Here is a 7086-nt window from a genome sequence, read left to right on the forward strand (position 1 = left end):
CCCCCCCCCGCTATTTATAAGTAATAAAGTAATAGAATTTTAGCTGGGCACATAGCCTCCTGGAGAAAAAAAAATTTTTCCCCAGCTTCCTTTGCAGCTAAGTGTGGCCATATGACTAAGTTCTGGTCAGTGGAATGTAAGTGGAAGTCTTGCATGCAACTTCTGGGAAGTGGGAAGTATCCCTAAAAGGAGTGGTCTTTCTCTGTTCCTTCTAACATTTGCTTAGAATCTAGTCCTGATGGCTGGAGCTCAGGCAGCCATCTGGGACTGTGAGGTGGCATAGAATGGTGAAGTGTGCCAAGATAGCAGAAACACAGGTCCCCGCGTGCCATATCAGTTCTGGGCACATTATGGACACGCTTTTCCCCCTAGCATTTTCCTGCTCAAAATGTGGTCTTGGACCAGCAGAATCAGGATCATGGCAACTTGTTAGAAATGCAAATTCTCAGACCCTATCCCAGACCTACTGAAACAGAAACTCTGGGGGTGGGGCCCAGCCATCTGTGTTTTAACAGGCCCATGGGTGATTCTGATGCACTTTATAATTTAAGAACTGTCGTAGACTATTAAAGTATTTTCCTGTTTTTTTCCTATTAAGGTATTTTCATTGATTTTTCCCCCAAATTATTAAGAAAAAGTATTTAGAACTAGGATACCCTAATACTCCTTCTGTCTTCTATTTTCCCCCACCTAATTTAAGAGGAGATATTATCAACATCAATAAAATTGTGAAAATACATGAATTATGTATGGGTGAGGGCAGGACTCCTTAAAGCATAAAATTTAGACCAAGCAAGAGCAAAACTGGTCTCACAAACTAAAAATGTGCAAGGATAAGCAAGTTGAGTTCATGGAGGACAGTGTGATAGCTAATTGCAGGTGTCAACTTGGCGGGGCCACGGGAGCCCAGATATTCGGTCAGACAGTATTCTGGGTGTGTCTTTGAGAGTGTTTTATTTATTTATTTATTTATTTATTTATTTATTTATGGCTGCGTTGGGTCTTAGTTGCGGCACAGAGGGTCTTTCGTTGCGGCGTACGGGCTCTTCCTTGTGGTGCACGGGCCTCTCTCTAGTTGTGGCGTATGGCCTCCAGAGTGCCTGTGCTCTGTAGTTGTGGCACATGGGTTTAGTTGCCTTGCGGCATGTGGGATCTTAGTTCCCCGGCCAGGGGTCAAACCTGCGTCCCCTGCATTGGAAGGCAGATTCTTAACCACTGAACCACCAGGGAAGTCTCTGAGAGTGTTTTTGGATGAAATTAACATTTGAATTGGTGGACTGAGTGAAGCAGATTGCCCTCTGTGATGTGGGTGGGCCTTACCCAATCAGTTGAAGGCCTGAAGAGAATGAAAAGGCTGACCCTCCTGGGGGTAAGGGGGAACTCCTCCTGTCTGACTGCCTTCTGGCTGGGACATCTGTTTTTTCCTGCTTTTGAACTCAACTGAAACATTGGCTGTCCCTGGGTTTTGAACCTGAAGATGTTCAGACTGGAACTATACCATTGGCTCTCCTGGGTCTCCAGCTTACTGACTAAAGATCTTGGGACTTGTCAGTCTCCATAATCATGTGAGCCAATTCCTGAAAATAAATCTCTGTCTCTCTACACACACACACACACACACACACACACACACACTATTGGTTCTGTTTCTCTGGCGGACCCTGGCTAGTATATCTGGGATGGGCCTGAGATTCTGTATTGTTTGGAAGCTTACAGGTGACCACAGTTTGAATAGCAAGGTTATAAAAGACTTGAACCAGGGAATAAAGATCCCAACAGACTTGAAATATTTCAAACCACAGGAGATCCTTTAAAAAAAAACAAACAACCCACACTTTTTATTTTAGAAGTTTTAAGTTTATAGAAAAGTTGTAGAGATAGTCCAGAGAGTTTTTCATACCCTTTGCCTTGTTTGACCCGTTGCTAAGGTCTTACATTAGTATGATACATTGATCACAACTAATTAGCCAATATTGATAGATTAAAAAAAATACATTTATTTATTTATTTTTGACTGCATTGGGTCTTCATTGCTGCACGCGGGCTTTCTCTAGTTGCTGCGAGCTGGGGCTACTCTTTTTTGTGGTGCGTGGGCTTCTCATTGCGGTGGCTTTTTGCAGAGCATGAGCTCTAGGCGTGGGCTTCAGTAGTTGTGGCATGCGGGCTCAGGAGTTGCGGCGCATGGGCCCAGTTGCTCTGCAGCGTGTGGGATCTTCCCAGTCCAGGGTTCGAACCCATGTCCCTTGCACTGGCAGGTGGATTGCTAACCACTGTGCCACCAGGGAAGTCCCTGATAGATTATTGTTGTTTTTTTTAAAATAAATTTATTTATTTTTGGCTGCATTGGGTCTTTGTTGCTGCACGTGGGCTTTCTCTAGTTGCACTGAGTGGGGGCTACTCTTCGTTGCGGTGCACAGGCACCTCGTTGTGGTGACTTCTCTTGTTGCGGAGCACGGGCTCTAGGCGCGCAGGCTTCAGTAGTTGTGGCTCGTGGGCTTAGTAGTTGTGGTGCACGGGCTTAGTTGCTCCACGGCATGTGGGATCTTCTTGGACCAGGGCTTGAACCTGTGACCCCTGCATTAGCAGGCGGATTCTTAACCACTGCGCGACCAGGGAAGCCCTGATAGATTATTGTTAATGGAAGTTCATACTTTATATTCAGATTTATTTAGTTTTTACCTAATGTTCTTTTTCTGTCCCAGGATTCCATCCAGGATGCCACATTATATTGTATTTAGGCATTGTGTCTCATTGGGCTCCTGTAGACTGACAGTTTCTCAGACCTTCCTTGTTTTTACTGATCTTGAAAGTTTTGTAGAGTACTGGTAGGTTTTGTAGAAAGGCTCCCAATTTGACTTTGTTCGATGTTTTTATTATAATTAGACTGGGGTTATGGGGTTAAAGACCACAGAGGTAAAGTGCCATCCTCATCACATAATTTCAAGGGAATATGCTGTCAACATAACTTATCATCGATGGTTATCACTGGTGGTGTTAAACTTCATCACATGCCTAAGATGGTGTTTGTCAGGTTTTTCCTCAAGTTCCTCTTTTTTTTCCTCTCCCGTTCCATTCTTTTCACTCAGTATGTGCAGCCTATACTTGAGGGGTAGGGACTTTATGCTTCACCTGCTTGAGGGGCAGAATTCTTTTGTATGGGAGAAGTGTCTGTTTTCCACCATTTGTTTATTTTATATATATTTTAAAATTAGGGACTCTAATTTTATTTATTTATTTATTTATTTTTACATTTTTATTTAGTATTGGAGTATAGTTGATTAACAATATTGGGTTAGTTTCAGGTGTACAGCAAAGTGATTCAGTTATACATATACATGTATCTATTCTTTTTCAAATTCTTTTCCCATTTAGGTTATTACAGAGGATTGAGCAGAGTTCCCTGTGCTATACAGTAGGTCCTTGTTGGTTATCAGTTGTTTTTGGCTATGATGTGTGGCTTGCAGTATCTTAGTTCCCCGACCAGGGATTGAACCTGGGTCACGGCAGTGAAAGCACAGAGTCCTAATCACCGGACCTCCAGGGAACTCCCATGGTTATCTGTTTCGAATATAGCAGTGTGTACATGTCAATCCTGAACTCCCAATCTCTCCCTCCCTCCCACCCCCATTTGTTTATTTATTCAATCATTTATTTGTGTTAGTATGGACTCATGATTATTTATCTTATACTTTGGGTTATAATCCAACACTTTGTTATTTATTTTATTGCTCAAATTGTTCCAGCTTTGGTAATTGGGAGCTCTTTCAGTTGGCTCCTGTGCCCCTTTTATATGCCCCTGCTGTGTTTTTTGAGCACTACCTGAGCAATACTTTCTGGTATTACAAGCTGTCCCAGCTCATCCTGTATAGTCTCTGCTCCTGCCATTTCTCCAAGGTGAATGATATTAGAAACCAAGATGGGTGCTGGGTGTACTTCTTGTTGCATTGATTCCAGGCCCAATTTTTTTTTTTTTTTTTTTTTTTTGCGGTTTGCGGGCCTCTCACTGTTGTGGCCTCTCACGTTGCGGAGCACAGGCTCTGTACGCACAGGCCCAGCGGCCATGGCTCACGGGCCCAGCCGCTCCGTGGCACGTGGGATCCTCCCGGACCAGGGCACGAACCCGTGTCCCCTGCATCGGCAGGCAGACTCTCAACCACTGCGCCACCAGGGAAGCCCCAGGCCCAATTTTTTGTTTTTGTTTTCTTTTATAATCTTCTCAAGAGGATTTTTTTTAAAAAGTGTAAGATAACACCTTTTTCTTCCTTATATCTGGCATTTAATTCCTGCTCACTACCATAGAAGATTGTTGTTGATGTTATTTATTTTTTGGTTAGTAATTCCTTTCTTTAACAACACTCTGAACCAGTGCTGTTCAATAGAAATATAATGCAAGACATATATGTCATTTAACATTTTCTAGTAACCTCATTAAAAACTTAAGAAACAAACAAAAAAAGGTGAAATTAACTCTATAATATACATTCTTTAACCCAATATACCAAAAATTTCACCAATTCAATATCTAATCAATATAAAACACTTAATAAGATATGTTACATTCTTTTTTTCAGTGTTAATTCTTCTAAACCTGGTGTGTATTTTATACTTACAGCACATCTTCATTAAGACCAGTCACATTTCAAGTGTTTAATGACCACACGTGGCTTGGGCTACCATTTTGGACAGCACAGTTGTAGACCGTGTGAGGACTTATTTTTTTTCCCACCAAATCCTGTGTTTACATGGGAAAAGAGTGTCTTCTAAGCAGTGCCTAGTTCAAAAGAACCTAGCTGTTTTTTTCCTCTGTAAAATGAAGATAATAATAGAAACAACTATTATTGTTCAACAACTCATAGGGTTATTATGAGGAATAAATAAGGTAATGCATGCAAATCATGGTACATGATGGGTAGTCTCAATATATGTTAGCTATTATCATTTTTATTAAGTTTGTTTTGGAAAATGAGCTTACCCATCTTAAGAACTCCTTTATTTATTTATTTATTTTGAAATGTAGTTCATTTACAATGTTGTGCTAGTTTCTGGTGTACAGCAAAGTGATTCAGTTACACACACACACACACACACACACACACACATATTCTTTTTCATATTCTTTTCCATTACGGTTTATTACAGGATATTGAATATAGTTCCTTTGTTATCTGTTTTATATATAGAAGTTTCTATCTGCTAATCCCAGACTCCCAATTTATCCCTCCCCCCCACCCCCTTTCCCCTTTGGCAACGATAGATTTATTTTCTAAATCTGTGGGTCTGTTTCTGTTTTGTAACTAACTTCACTTGTGTCACATTTTAGATTTCACATATAAGTGATATCATATAATGTTTATCTTTCTCTTTCTGACTTACTTCACCTAGTATGATAATCTCTAGGTCCATCCATGTTGCTGCAAATGGCATTATTTCATTTTTTTTTATGGCTGAGTAGTATTCAATTGTATTTATTTACCACATCTTCTTTATCCATTCGTCAATGGACATTTAGGTTGCTTCCATGTCTTGGCTATTGTAAACAGTGCTGCAATGCATGTATCTTTTCTTTTTCTCTTTCTTTTTTTTTTTTTTTGCGGTACGCGGGCCTCTCACTGTTGTGGCCTCTCCCATTGCAGAGCACAGGCTCCGGATGCGCAGGCTCAGTGCAGTGGGCTCACGGGCCCAGCCGCTCTGCGGCATGTGGGATCCTCCCGGACCGGGGCACGAACCCACGTCCCCTGCATCGGCAGGCGGAGTCTCAACCACTGCGCCACCAGGGAAGCCCCATGTATCTTTTCAAATTATGGTTTTCCCCAGACATATGCCCAGGAGTGGGATTGCTGGGTCATATGGTAGCTCTATTTTTACTTTTTTAAGGAATCTCCATACTGTTCTCCATAGTGGCTGTACCAGTTTACATTCCCACCAACAGTGTAGAGGAACTCCCTTTTGATTTTCCTTATACCTCTTTTAAAACACGTATCACATTCTATCTGGAATTACATGGTTAGTAGTTGGCGACCGGGCCACGAACCCACGTCCCCTGCATCGGCAGGCGGAGTCTCAACCACTGCGCCACCAGGGAAGCCCCATGTATCTTTTCAAATTATGGTTTTCCCCAGACATATGCCCAGGAGTGGGATTGCTGGGTCATATGGTAGCTCTATTTTTACTTTTTTAAGGAATCTCCATACTGTTCTCCATAGTGGCTGTACCAGTTTACATTCCCACCAACAGTGTAGAGGAACTCCCTTTTGATTTTCCTTATACCTCTTTTAAAACACGTATCACATTCTATCTGGAATTACATGGTTAGTAGTTGGCTGTGCAGCTGTTTTAGTTCCTTTTTGTGACTGTAGGTGTCCTAGGAGCTGATACCAAGTCTCATTTATCTCTGTGAGCTGAGAAGTTCCTAACCATGTTTCTTTCACTGTGCTTATCATGTTTCACAGTGCCTTATCATGTTGGCCATGGTGAAACTACCAAGGTGAGAATTTCAAGTAGGTAGGAATATATAGGGATTAAAAAACTCAATGGAGAGACAAATATTTGAATCACTAAATTTAGAAATAAAGTCGGTAAAGGAATTTTTGGATGAACAGTGTGGCCCTATAAAATCATCCTTTCTTTATCCCAGATTTTCCTCTAAAGTAAATAATTATAATCACAAATGATAATTGAGATATAATGGTTATTGAGATTTTTTTTCAATGTTTTAATGTATTTTTTTTCGCCAAACTTGACAGTTGATCATCAGAGAGTTGATTTCTTCAGATTAATTTCAGAATTCTTTGTCATTTTATGGTTTTGAATCTCTAGGATTTAGCAACTCTTTTCTTTAAATTGTGTCATATTATTTTGTATGAAGAAACATTTCACCATTTGGAGACCTTTTCCTCATAGAATTCTGTGAGTTAAATTCCACTAATCATTTTTTTCCTCAAATTATCTTTGTAACTTATATAGAATATTAGTCAAATTATTTGCTCAGAAAATAGAGTTTTGCAAAGGAGAAACACTAAAACTTTAAGTACCACAGATCAGCCTAACTTAAAACAATGACCTAATGTAATTTTTTAAGAAAGAGTG

Source organism: Lipotes vexillifer, unplaced genomic scaffold (assembly GCF_000442215.2).
Source record: "Lipotes vexillifer unplaced genomic scaffold, Lipotes_vexillifer_v1.1 scaffold2, whole genome shotgun sequence".
NCBI lineage: Eukaryota > Metazoa > Chordata > Mammalia > Artiodactyla > Lipotidae > Lipotes > Lipotes vexillifer.